At 38.0% G+C, this 13,883-nt stretch overlaps 1 protein-coding gene across 11 annotated transcripts in view; it reads right to left on the bottom strand.

The window, feature by feature from the left end:
• auts2a (activator of transcription and developmental regulator AUTS2 a) overlaps positions 1–13,883 on the bottom strand; it is a 356,846-nt gene that overhangs the window by 96,811 nt on the left and 246,152 nt on the right. The window lies entirely within an intron of this gene.

Here is a 13,883-nt window from a genome sequence, read left to right as displayed (position 1 = left end):
TACATCATTAAAGTTGCCAGTGAACAAACATCAAACACGAGGTAGCATTAATGAAGCAGATGTATTAATTTCACATTTATGAGAAGCTAAGCAACTCCCTGCCGCTCCCCCACTCTCCCTCTCTTTCTCTGACAGCACTATTAATGATCTTTAATGCCCCACAGGCAGTAATGGGCCCCACTGGGAGAGCTGAAACACTGCGATTTGTATTGAGGATTTAGACATAACGGGGGGAACGGGAAAACAGAGAGATCTCGGGGACATCTCCGAGGTGCTTGATCAGGCCCCGAGCCTCACAGGAACGGCTGCCGCTCCACCGTATTAAATGACAGCCGTGCGATTAAATCAAACTTTCCACTCAAAAGAGCCACAGCGGATGATTGTCACTAACAATCGAGTTGCTTTTTTAAACACCTCTGGGAGAAGAAATCAAAAGCAGACACCACCGGAGGAAAAAAAAAAAAAAAGCCTCAAACGCCGTCTGGCTGTGAGCAGCTGACACATGCAGGAAGAGACGGACCAGAGCCAAGTCCGGGGAAGAAGACTTGTCACTGGCAAATCTCACACAAGTCTCATTATGCTCCTACCCACAATGCACCAGCCAACAGGCTGTACTTCAACACTATACATCATTAGCGCTGACCATAATAACACAATTTACAATTGGGCCCTCAAAAAATATTCAATGACTAAATGATTGCTGTTTTGTGGTTTACTAGGGCTTATTATTTGTCAAAAATAATAGTAAAAATAATACATATTCATTCATTTTCTAAAAAAAAAATTCAATGAATAAATGATTGCTGTTTTGTGGTTTACTAGGGCTTATTGTTTGTCAAAAATAATCGTAACAATTATACATTCATTTTCTACCGCTTATCCCCACAAGGGTCGCAGAGGTCATGCTGGAGCCTATCCCAGCTGTCTTCAGGCGAGAGGCAAAGTACACCCGCACACACTGGTGGCCAGCCAATCACAGGGCACATATAGACAAACAACCATTCACACTCACATTCATACCTATGGACAATTTGGAGTCGCTAATTAACCTAGCATGTTTTTGGAATGTGGGAGGAAACCGGAAAAAAAAACCACGCATGCATGGGGAGAACATGCAAACTCCACACAGAGATGGCCGAGGGTGGAATCGAACTCGGGTCTCCTAGCTGTGAGGCTTCTGCACTAACCACATTGGGTCACCATACAGCCCAAAATAATACACATTTAAGAAAATTTTACATATTTCTCAAGTATTTTCAAGCATAAAAATGGAGGAGAACATACAAACGCCACACAGAGATGGCCGAGCATGGAATTGAACTCAGGTTTCCGGAGTGAGGTCTGCACGCTAACCACTAGACCGCCGTGCAGCCCCCGGTCTTTCATCAGAAAAAAAAAAAATCAGCAAAATAACATAGCTAAGTTTCAGGAAAATATCCGTTCCTGACTAAAAAATTGAGAAAACCGGCTTACGAATACATTTCAAGCATTTCACTTTGACACAAGTATGTTTTGCTTTTGTACAAACAACTATTACAAACACAAAAAATAGTGGTTTTACAGGAAATAATGTATTTAAAAATATAACACCATAAACTATTTACAGTTTTCACATTTGGAACTAAGTAAAAGAGTTATATAAAATAGGCCGGAACCACTCGGTCGCCATGCAGCCCAAAATGATACACATTTAAGAAAATTTTACATATTTCTCAAGTATTTTCAAGCATAAAAACGGCTAAATGAGGTAAAACACAAATACGCTACAAGCCATGATGACCACCATTCAACTTACCACCTCGTACTTCGGTACAAGGTACATTATTAAAAAAAAAAACAAAAAAAAACAACCTTAAATTGTATTATTGAAAGCAGGAAGTGAACAAATGTACCAGTTACTGATTGTAAAAGTACCAGATTTTTTCTTGTTAATTTTATTCACATTATTTTCACTTAATTCTCATGATATTCTCATAATATTCTATATTCTAATTCTCATAATATTCTCATAATGTAATAATTCTCATATATAACAACTCCGTAATCAGGAAAATCTGAACAAAATATAACTTAATTTTCTAAAAAATGAAATTTTATTTTGTTTGTTTCTCATAATATTACAAATCTGAAAATATCATAGTATAATAATTAATTAATTGAAAATAATATAAAATATAATAATATAATATATGCACTCAATTGTAATCTGATGCATGTTCAAATGAAATTAAACCATTACCATTACCACAAAATCCCAAAAAATACAACTGAATAGGTGCAGGTTCTGGAAGCACTATAAACCTAGTTATTGTGTGTAGCTGCTCTATAGGAGCCCACAACTCAATACAAAGGGCCGGAAAATGAGCACAATAAATCCCATTGAAGACTCAAAAATGGAGACGCGATGAAATAAGTCAGCTGACACACTTATCATTAAAATGAAAACGACCGGTACCGGTGGAGGACAGGTAATAAAGCTCCACGTTACTCGGGCACAGGAGGTGTTCCTATTATAGCGACACATAAAAACAATACATTACTGCAATAAAAGACAACACAATACAGGCTGCAAAAAAAGCCTTTGTTGCCACTGCCCTCGCTCTAACGTACACGTAATAACCCCGATAAGCGAGACCCTGACGATGTTAATCTACAAACGATGCTCTCTGAAGCTCACCCTTAAAGCTGTTTGTTTGTTTCTTCATTAAGCCCGTTTACAGCTCTCTGGAGGTAGACGCTGCAAGCATTTGTTTGTGCGGGAGACAAAAACCCAGACATAAGCCCACATGTAACACACAGCGACTACACGGTAGACACAAACTAATACCATACAATTTAAGATCTGCATCGTTATAGAGATACCGTGGCTACAAATGCATGGGCAGAGATGACTGCATCAGTTGGAGACTGTCCCGGCTCACCTCAGGTGAAATAAGCATTCATACGTTCATATTTGCATTTATGGATAATTTAGAGCAGGGGTCTCAAACACGCGTCCACTACTTTGAGGCCCCCGCCTTGATATGAAAGTTTAATGTTTAGTGCGGCCCGCGCAAGTTTGATATGGATGCTGTATGGTATCATGTACCCAGAAAAAAATATTACGTTTGATTAATGTTCATGTTAAAGGTTAAATAACTGTTAATAGTTATCCTCTCTATCTGTGTGGAAGTGGTAAGTTTTTGGCTATTTAAGTTTAAAGGAAATAACTTGAAGGCTACCGTTTAGGTCGCTAGCTTTCTAGTTTGCGAGTTAGCATGTGTCTCAGGACCGTGCAGTTGCGCAATATGTTGTAAATAAAAAAAGTATAAATGTGACTATAGTCGTGTTTTGTCATGTCTACAGGGCTCTAATAATGCTTTGTTCATTTTAATCTGAAAAAAATAATTTGTCTACCCACCAACTACTATATGTGGTTTCAAAGACATAAGACAGACATAAGTGATGATGATTGGCTAAAGGTACGGCATTTGTCATCATCAGTTGACTTGACTTGATCAATGACTTCATCATGATGTGTTGCTAACCAACACATGCGATTACGGTTTCATGGTCGGGTAATCACTGACGGAGGTGGGTGTTACAAAACTCACGTCATAGAAGTGAACGCAACATGGCGAGATCAAAACCCAGGCTCTTGCATTGTTTAAGACTGATCGGTCGTTTTGCGATACCCGGTGCATGTCTCTCCAATCAATGAATGGAAGGTTCTGTGGCTGATTCCGTTCGATGAAACCGTATCGCTCGCTTGTTGTCAAACTGGATATTTGGTCGTGCATTGTTTAAGACCGATCGGTCGTTTTGCGATACCTGGTGCATGTCTCTCCAATCAATGAATGGAAGGTTCTGTGGCTGATTCCGATCGATGAAACCGTATCGCTCGCTTGTTGTCGAACCGGATATTTGGTCGTGCATTGTTTAAGACCGATCGGTCGTTTTGCGATACCTGGTGCATGTATCTCCAATCAATAAATGTAAGTTTCTGTGGCTGATTCCGATCGATGAAACCGTATCGCTCGCTTGTTGTCGAACCGGATATTTGGTCGTGCATTGTTTAAGACCGATCGGTCGTCTTGCGATACCTGGTGCATGTCTCTCCAATCTATGAATGGAAGGTTCTGTGGCTGATTCCGATCGATGAAACCGTATCGCTCGCTTGTTGTCGAACCGGATATTTGGTCGTATTGGTTTATTGTTCATACAGATGTCTCGAGACGGATGGGGCTAGCATCAAATGAGGGGTTAACTGAATCCAGTTCGGTAAAGACATCCATGATGAAATAGGACTTAAAAAGCGCTGCATCACACGACAGTGACTTTTAGTTGTTTATCTCAAGAGGCGAGGCATTTGTCATCATCAGTTGACTTGACTTGATCAATGACTTCATCATGATGTGTTGCTAACCAACACAGGCGAGCTCACGGTCCCTTCAACGCCAAACAATTTGATTAGATTCATATTAGGATTGATGGGGCTCTTTTAAGGGATATAAATCATTTCCCCCCCCCTCGATCTCAAGCTCATCTTGCAAAGGAGTCATCAAGCAGCGGGACGCTGGAACATTTTTAGTACATGACTGGCTTGCTTTTGCTGAGGGAGCAGAGACTCGAGTAATATTGCCTTCAGGGTTTATGATATAAAGACTTTCCCTAATGCTTTATCTGTCCCACGCCCCCTGAAAGCATCCCCCTTTACACCACAACCACCGTCTCCTTTCATCCCCAGCTGCTTCTGTACTGCTTTAATTTACAACCAGCGCTTGCTTCCTGGGAATGGATTTCCAAGGAACTGTGCCCAGTGCCCATCTTTCCTGGAGGAGCAATAACGATCGGGCTGTGGATCATTAGTCTGGATTGCTGTTTTCCACTGCTCTACTGGCGAGGTGGCTCAAATACCCCCCCCCTTTTTATCTGGGTCAATAGCCTCCTTTCCACCAAGCACTACAGTTCAGGAAATTAAAAAAATGTATTTTCCGGACTATAAGTCATCTTTTTTGTCATAGTTCGACTGGTCCTGGGATTTTAGATATACTAGAGATTTTTTTGTGGCCTAATGACATCACTAATAAAGTCAGAAGCCACAAACTTACCACTTCCACACGGAATGAGGAGACAAGCTTTTTTCAATCTGCATCCACGGCTGGATATCGCGAGGGCGTGATCATCAATATTGGGGAATATTGCAAGGGACGACTGTAAAATAAAATAAAATAAAATAAAATAAAATAAAATAAAATAAAATAAAATAAAATAAAATAAAATAAAATAAAATAAAATAAAATAAAATAAAATAAAATAAAATAAAATAAAATAAAATAAAATAAAATAAAATAAAATAAAATAAAATAAAATAAAATAAAATAAAATAAAATAAAATAAAATCAAATCAAATCAAATCAAATCAAATCAAATCAAATCAAATCAAATCAAATCAAATCAAATCAAATCAAATCAAATCAAATCAAATCAAATCAAATCAAATCAAATCAAATCAAATCAAATCAAATCAAATCAAATCAAATCAAATCAAATCAAATCAAATCAAATCAAATAAAATAAAATAAAATAAAATCAAATCAAATCAAATCAAATCAAATCAAATCAAATCAAATCAAATCAAATCAAATCAAATCAAATAAAATAAAATAAAATAAAATAAAATAAAATAAAATAAAATAAAATAAAATAAAATAAAATAAAATAAAATAAAATAAAATAAAATATATTAGGAAAGCAGGAAGTGAACAAATGTAACAGTTGCTGATTGTAAAAGTACCAGATGGAGGTGTAGGATTTAATAAGCTTTGCTTCTTCCTACTCCTTTTGGACATCTGATGCATGTTCAAATGAAATTAAACCACTACCATTACCATTACATAAGATGCAGAAACTGTGTTCTTCCTAACAGTATATTTGTCAGTATAAAATAATGGCCTATTTTGAAGTTAGCTTACTATGAATCATTGGTTGACTCCGCGATGACACAACACACCCCAGCTTAAAAAGGGATGAGATGTAATAGTCTTCTCCGTGAGGATGATCTGCCTCATTCGGTGCATTTCCTCTCCTCTCTCTGGGGAGAACGCCATCATGCATCAAGAAAGACACGGAAGCAGCAGCAGCAGCATACGCCTGCCTCCGTGGATGCGGCGCTGACAGGCCGGGCTTATCGTCTTTTCAGGCCTTTCGCTACATGCGTGATTACGGCTGACAGCTCAGACTGCTGATAAAAGCGGCGACATTAAAGAAAACAGAAGTGGCGCATCAGTCGACGCACCAGTGTTTCTTCTCATCAAGCCTCCAATCCGCCCTCCGCTTCTCACCACCTCCTTCTATAGTCCTCGTCTACCCAGAAACCCCACGCCGGGGGTGTCAGAACTGTCGAGAGTGGGAAGTGACATCACAAGAATTTGCCAGCAGTCTCCAAGCTCATCATGTCAGCGGCAGCCTGTGTTGTGTCAGGCTTCCCCCAGGAAAGCTGTGATACGTTTTTTTTTTTTTTTTTTTTCCCAGCCTCCGTGTGCGCATATCCCGGCTCCTGGCCGTGTTGGGGAGGGACAGGAAATTAACAGAATGTTTTTCCATCTTGTTAACTGACAGCATCGTTTGTTCGAAGGCTGTCTTGGCAAAGGGGATTTTGTATGCAAGGGTTTTGCAGTGGCGCAGGGAAAAGTTGGCAAAGGAAACGTGGATGACGTGTCGGCGACCGCATCCAAAAAGCATCGGAGGTGTGATTGGACACGCGCGGCGGAAGAGCGCTCAATTAAAAAGCTGCGAAAAATCACACAGCACTGTTTTCTTGGCTTGGCCCGACTGTTTGGGTTTGTGTGGTTTTGTAAAGGTAATTTCAATATCCAAGTTCGGGAAATTTGCACACAAAAGCTGTGCCTGATTTCTACCACTTCCCAGAATGTTGCCAGAATGAGACACTTCTTCCGGAGTCATGGAAAATCTGCTGCATCTCCCGGGTAAAATCTCCATGGCACAGATCTGGCTGGCTGTCAGCTCATTTGGATTTGAGATAGCGGCCGCCTCGGCGAAGAATTCTTTTGATTCCCTTTTCATTTATTTGAAGTGATCTGCTGTGATAAAGAGCTCCATGTCTCATTATTCTGTTTTTGGAGAGAAGCGGGGCACCGGCTTTTGCCAAAATATTTGAATGATTAAGGCCCAGGCACGGGCCATGCCAACGCATCGGGTAGCATTCACTCTGCTTATTAGACTCACTTAAATGCTGTTGTAAGTCGCCCGTGCCAGTTCATGCTGCCAGGCCGGGGTTTTTCAACATGGGGAGCGGCCACTGCCAAAGCACAACAAGCACAGAGTAGGGCCTCAGGGGTGGGGGTGAGACTTCTCCTGCTGTGAGTTTAGCTTGACCCCCCCCTATAAAAGCTCAATGTTGTTGACCAGGTTGGATTCATTCCCTGGCTGAAACGATCCCACCTTGGATGAATTCACGAACGCATCGCTAGGATTCAAAACGTTCAAGTTCAAGTGTTCATTGGACTCAATTAGCACCACATAGTCAAACCTCTGTGGCGTTCTATTGTTCCACCGATGCTAAGATTGCAGAGTGGGAGAAAAGAAGCTGTGCTGAGCACTCCGGGAAAAATTGGGCTTTTCTTCTAAAATACCTCTTAGCTTAATCAAGTTGGTGCATTGTCAAGTGGCAAGTACAACAAATCAAAGCATATTGTTCCTCGGGAGGGGTGCTATTGTACTAACTGTGTCCTCTTGGTGGGGCTGCACGGCGGTCGAGTGGTTAGCATGGGTTTTCTCCGGGTACTCCGGTTTCCTCCCACATTCCAAAAAACATGCTAGGTTAATTGGCGACTCCAAATTGTCCATAGGTATGAATGTGAGTGTGAATGGTTGTTTGTCTATATGTGCCCTGTGATTGGCTGGCCACCAGTCCAGCGTGTACACCGCCTCTCGCCCTGAAGACAGCTGGGATAGGCTCCAGTAACCCCCGTGACCCTCGTGAGAATAAGCGGTAGAAAATGAATGAATGAATTACTGTTTTGTGGTTGAATACTGCCACAAAATATATTAATATTAATAGTCCAAAAATTATGATACCATATCATGATATAGTAAAGGAAATATTGCATTAAAATCATCGTTCACTCTGTTAAGTTGTGGAATTGCCGTTTGTGACACGTATTTTCTTGCAGGCCATTCATACTGTCTGTCAAACATTTGCAGCATTTCTTGAAATGAATTCTTTATTTTTAGACTATTAGCCACTGGTTAATTGGCGACTCCAAATTGTCCATAGGTATGAATGTGAGTGTGAATGGTTGGGTTTTTTTTGTGTTTTTTTTTTTTATTGATTTTTTTGTTACAAAACAAATCTGACAAATTTTATATAATAGGGCAAAAGCTGGCTAATAAGCAAGCCTATTTAAAAAAAAAATGGCCTAAAATGTTCTTAAGCCCTCCTAAATAATTTGATATTTTTTCTTGATTTTATTTTTATTTTTTATTGATTTAAAAACTTTTTTTTTTTACAAAAGAAATAAATCTCGGACAAATTTCATATAACAATAGGGCAAAAGCAGGCTAATAAGCAAGCCAATAAGCAGGCTAATACTAGCCTACTACTACTACTACTAGTAGTAGTAATAATCAGAAGAAGAATAATGATAGTAATAATAATAGGCTAATTAATCATATAATAATGATATGTTTTTGCAGTGTAGATTGTGTGTACTTGTGTACATTCAATGGTGGCCTATCTCTACTAAATCTGTACAAAAGTGGGAAAGTTATATCCCGGTTCTTGTTCCTTATTTGTTTTTTGGATTTATTTTGTATGTCTACTATATTCATTCATATCCTGTGCATCTCCAGGGGGCTAAGCCCCCCCGTCCCTGGCATTTATGCTACCTTTGTTTTCAGGTGAGTCCATGGCCATTGTTCCAACTTTATGAAATGCTTACGTTACGCAGAGATTTGTTACCACGTATCCAGAAAATGAGGATTTCTTCCTGGTGTGTGCCTGTCATACCAAAAACATCCTTATAAATAAAGCAAGTTTGCGGTGAAATAAATAATAGGTATGTTATAAAACATACATTACCTGGTAGGCAAGGTGCAATAGGCCGCTAGTGTCTGTGTGTGTTTGTGTGCATGTCGGCGTCTAATAAGAGCGCTCTGACCTGTGTGATTTATAGATTCATTTGTACACTTGTTTAGGAACCTGATCTGAATTATTCATGTACACAGGGGGCAGTGCCGAGAACATTAGCCGGTTAACCCCTTGCATAGGTTAGGGCATGTTATTTTAATGGCCGCCGCGAAGACCAGGCTTCTCATTGTCATTGTCGGAATCAGGCAAGAAGAAGGAAGATTCGGAAGGAAATCTATTAGTGGGTATTGGGTATTATTATTCAATTACATTTGTTAACGGTAAACAATGCGGAGTGCTTTGTTTGCGCACGAAACAAAGATAATTGGTAACCAAATACCCGATGACATTCGGCTGCCTCACGTTCCATTATTTATTTCTTGCACACCACCTGGCGTGCATGTGACGCCGCCGCCGCAGCAGCGTCCCGTGTTTTACGTGTTTCCAATTACGCTTCATTTAGGTGGTGATTAAGCCGTAAAAAGGCCGACGTAGCTTTGACGTCAAGTCATATTTCATTATGTCCTCGCTTCTGTGGCGTGAATAACGGTCATTTGTGATACCACGCCTCTTACAAAGTCATGATTGGGTCATCGGTTCATAATTGGTTTATTTTAACAGCAAGCCACAGAATATTATTAATAATAATATTAATAATAATTGCAAATTTCCCCACTGAGGGACGAATAAAGGCATATCTTAATATTAAAAAAAATAATCCAGTAAGGCAGGGGTCACTGCCACTGGAGCTAGGGTCTGGGTGAGACTGGGCCGCAAAACCCCAAAAAACACATTTATTAAAAACGAAAAAATTTAAAAACTTCGCCTTTTTCTACAAAAAAAGCTCTGATAAAATATTCCTTATCTTAATTTTTATTTTTCTGCAAAAAATAAGATAAAAAATAAATAAACAAATCAAGAATAAAAAAAATCACGCTAACCACTAGGCCACCGTGCAGCCCACCGTCTTTCATCAGAAAAAAAAAAAGCTTTAGTAATCAGCAAAATAACATAGCTAAGTTTCAGGAAAATATCCGTTCCTGACTAAAAAAATTGAGAAAAATACATTACATTACAATACAAATACATTTCAAGCATTAGAGCCCTCTAAATGTGAAATAACACCCCCATAGTCACTTGCAGCCCCCTACTGGAAACTTGTCCTATATATTTTTGTGCTCAGACCATTTTTTGTGGAGTTATGCGTATGCAGAAATGCCAAAAATGGTCCTCTCCCAAAATTTTATCAGTTCTTCCATGTCCCATTTCCGACAATTCCCGAAAATTGAATCCAAATCCATTCTGAACTTTTCAAGTCATTCCTAACTCGAAGAAACAGACCAAAACATCCATGAACCAGAGCCCTAAACGTGGATATGATTACATCTGTTATAAATCCAATATATATTCACACTACTACATCGACAGCTATTGTGTAAACAAATGATGAGATAACATTTTACTACAAGCGTCTTATTGTTATTTCCAATCCTTGCGGAAATGCACCATTCCAAGGAGCCAAGCGCTATTAAGGCGGATGCAGCGGGGAAATGCACATAGACGATGACAAAAGTCTGCTAATTAAAAATAATGAGAAGTGGGAGAAAACCAAGTTATTTACTTCCCTGATTATGCTGACATAGATGTCGGGGAAAACAGATGAGTAATGCGCTATTAAAGAAAAGGCTCCAGAGTGCCGCGATAAACCGTGAGCGGAGATCGATATTGATTTTTTTTTATTTTTACGTGAGCTCCTAAATGGATTATAGAAACAAGCACCAAATAACAAAACCACTGAAGTTTTGTTATTCAAGAAACAATACAAGCAGTTGATGTTTGCTAAATACAAGGATGAAGAGTCTTGAACCAGTCATGATGTGCTATATATATATATACTATATATATATATATATATATATATATATATATATATATATATATATATATATATATATATATATATATATATATATACACTATATATATATACTATATATATATATATATATATATATATATATATATATATATATCACTATATTGACACTTACTATGGTACCCATTATGTCATTGGATGGTCATATCACCTAGTACTTCGGTATGTGACAAAAAAATAAATAATAATAAAAATAAAATTAAATTAAATTAAATGTGTAAAAAAAATATATTAGAATTGCAGGAAGTGAACAAATGTAACAGTTACTATAAATAATGTACCTCACATTATTTAAAAAAAAAATTAAAAAAAACAAAAAAACCAAACTGTATTATGGAAAGCAGGAAGTGAACAAATGTAACAGTTACTGATTGTAAAAGTACCAGATGGAGGGGTAGGATTTAATAAGCTTTGCTTCTTCCTACTCCTTTTGGACATGTGGAACTGTGAACTGATTATGTGATGCATTCAATTGTAATCTGATGCATGTTCAAATGAAATTCAACCATTACCATTACCATTACTGAGTAAAATCTTTCTGGCTCCTAATGAATGCGCCGTTACTCATAGGATTTATGCCACACATTCTCTATGCCAAACAGGATTCTGTCAATATTAATAGCTCGGAAATTTTATTTTGTTAATAACAGCGGGTCCCAGACACCCACGCAACCATCAGATCCTCCCATCCATCCATCCATCCGAGGATGGAGACTATTTGCACGTAATCAAGTCAACCAAGTGAGTTTTATTTGTCATAACTAGTGTTTGCTCCTCCATAAGCCATCAAACAAAGCCAGAATGAACTCACGGAGTCATTTCCCTTTCGTCCAATTACAAATGAGTCCATTAGTGTGTCTGCAGTGAGCCCTGTGCTGTCTCCCAGTAATGGCTTGCGAGATTTCCATCATAATCATAATGACTCCCAGGGTAGCCATGAGTGCAGATGGAAGGTTGCTCATAGGTAATGAGCTATCTCGCCACCCAAAGGGCACGCGTCTTGTTGCGTTGTTATTTTGAAGCGCAGTGCCTATGAGTTTGTGAGCTGATGCGTGTCGTTGCCGTCTAATGATAACTGTACATGGCGCTTGCTGTTGTTGGACGAGTGGAATGAAATTTGAAGCGGACGTCTTGACTTGCTGCTCTACAGCTGGCGCTGCTGCTGTCAGGAAAACTAACAACAATAAAATAATAATAATGATACGCAGGCCCCCACCATTCCAAAATGGGGGTATAGCACCTCCGCGTATATCTGTACTTTATTGTTTGATTAGCAAGAATAATTATCATTTATTTTAAAGGTTGTACTAAGCTGTGATGTATCATAAATGCTGCTGCTACAGCCGTGGAAAAGTTCTCCTCTCGTCCAGTGTGGAAGTGGTTTTTGGCTTCTCACTTTGTCCTTCATCCCACTATCCCGCTATTCTCGTATTTTCTGGACTATAAGTCGCTCCGCATTATAAGTCACACAAAGCCAAAAATGCATAATTAGGTAGAAAAAAAAACATACATAAGTCGCACTAGAGTATAAGTGGCATTTTTTTCGGGTAATTTATTTTCCAAACTACTTGACCAAAACAGACATTACGTCCTCTTGGAAGGCAAGTTCTAACATGAATAAAAGAATAGAGAACAGGCTGAATAGGTGTAAGATATGCTAACACAATGCTTATTCAGCTACACGGAAAATACGGTATATGTTTGATATTTTTGCTCTCTTCTGTATTTGCTATTTGTATCTATCTATCTAGTATCTAGTGTCTATCTAGTATGTATCTAGTATGTATCTATCTGTCTATCTATCTAGTATCGATCTATCTAGTATCGATCTATCTAGTATCGATCTATTATCTAGTATCTATGTAGTATCTGGTGTCTATCCATCTAGTACCTAGTGTCTATCTATCTAGTATCTAGTCACTAGATACTAGATACATAGACACTAGATTCTAGTGTCTATCTATCTAGTATCTATCTAGTATCTATCTAGTATCTATCTATCTATCTAGTATCTATCTATCTAGTATCTATCTATCTAGTATCTATCTAGTATCTATCTATCTAGTATCTATCTAGTATCTATCTAGTATCTAGTATCTATCTAGTATCTAGTATCTATCTAGTATCTAGTATCTATCTAGTATCTAGTATCTATCTAGTATCTAGTATCTATCTAGTATCTATCTAGTATCTAGTATCTATCTAGTATCTATCTAGTATCTAGTGTCTATCTATCTAGTGTCTATCTATCTATCTATCTATCTAGTATCTATCTAGTATCTATCTAGTATCTATCTAGTATCTAGTATCTATCTAGTATCTAGTATCTAGTATCTATCTAGTATCTAGTATCTATCTAGTATCTATCTAGTATCTAGTATCTATCTAGTATCTATCTAGTATCTAGTATCTATCTAGTATCTATCTAGTATCTAGTGTCAATCTATCTAGTATCTATCTAGTGTCTATCTATCTATCTATCTATCTATCTATCTATCTATCTATCTATCTATCTATCTATCTATCTATCTATCTATCTATCTATCTATTTAGTATCTAGTGTCTATCTATCTAGTGTCTATCTATTTATCTATCTATCTAGTATCTATCTATCTATCTAGTATCTATCTATCTATCTAGTATCTAGTATCTAGTATCTATCTATGTAGTATCTAGTATCTATCTATGTAGTATCTAGTATCTATCTATGTAGTATCTAGTATCTATCTATGTAGTATCTAGTATCTATCTATGTAGTATCTAGTATCTATCTATGTAGTATCTAGTATCTAGTATCTATCTATCTATCTATCTATC

The sequence above is a fragment of the Doryrhamphus excisus genome, chromosome 11 (genome assembly GCF_030265055.1).
Source record: "Doryrhamphus excisus isolate RoL2022-K1 chromosome 11, RoL_Dexc_1.0, whole genome shotgun sequence".
NCBI classification, from domain to species: Eukaryota; Metazoa; Chordata; class Actinopteri; order Syngnathiformes; family Syngnathidae; genus Doryrhamphus; species Doryrhamphus excisus.
This window is presented reverse-complemented; position numbering and strand designations above follow the sequence as displayed.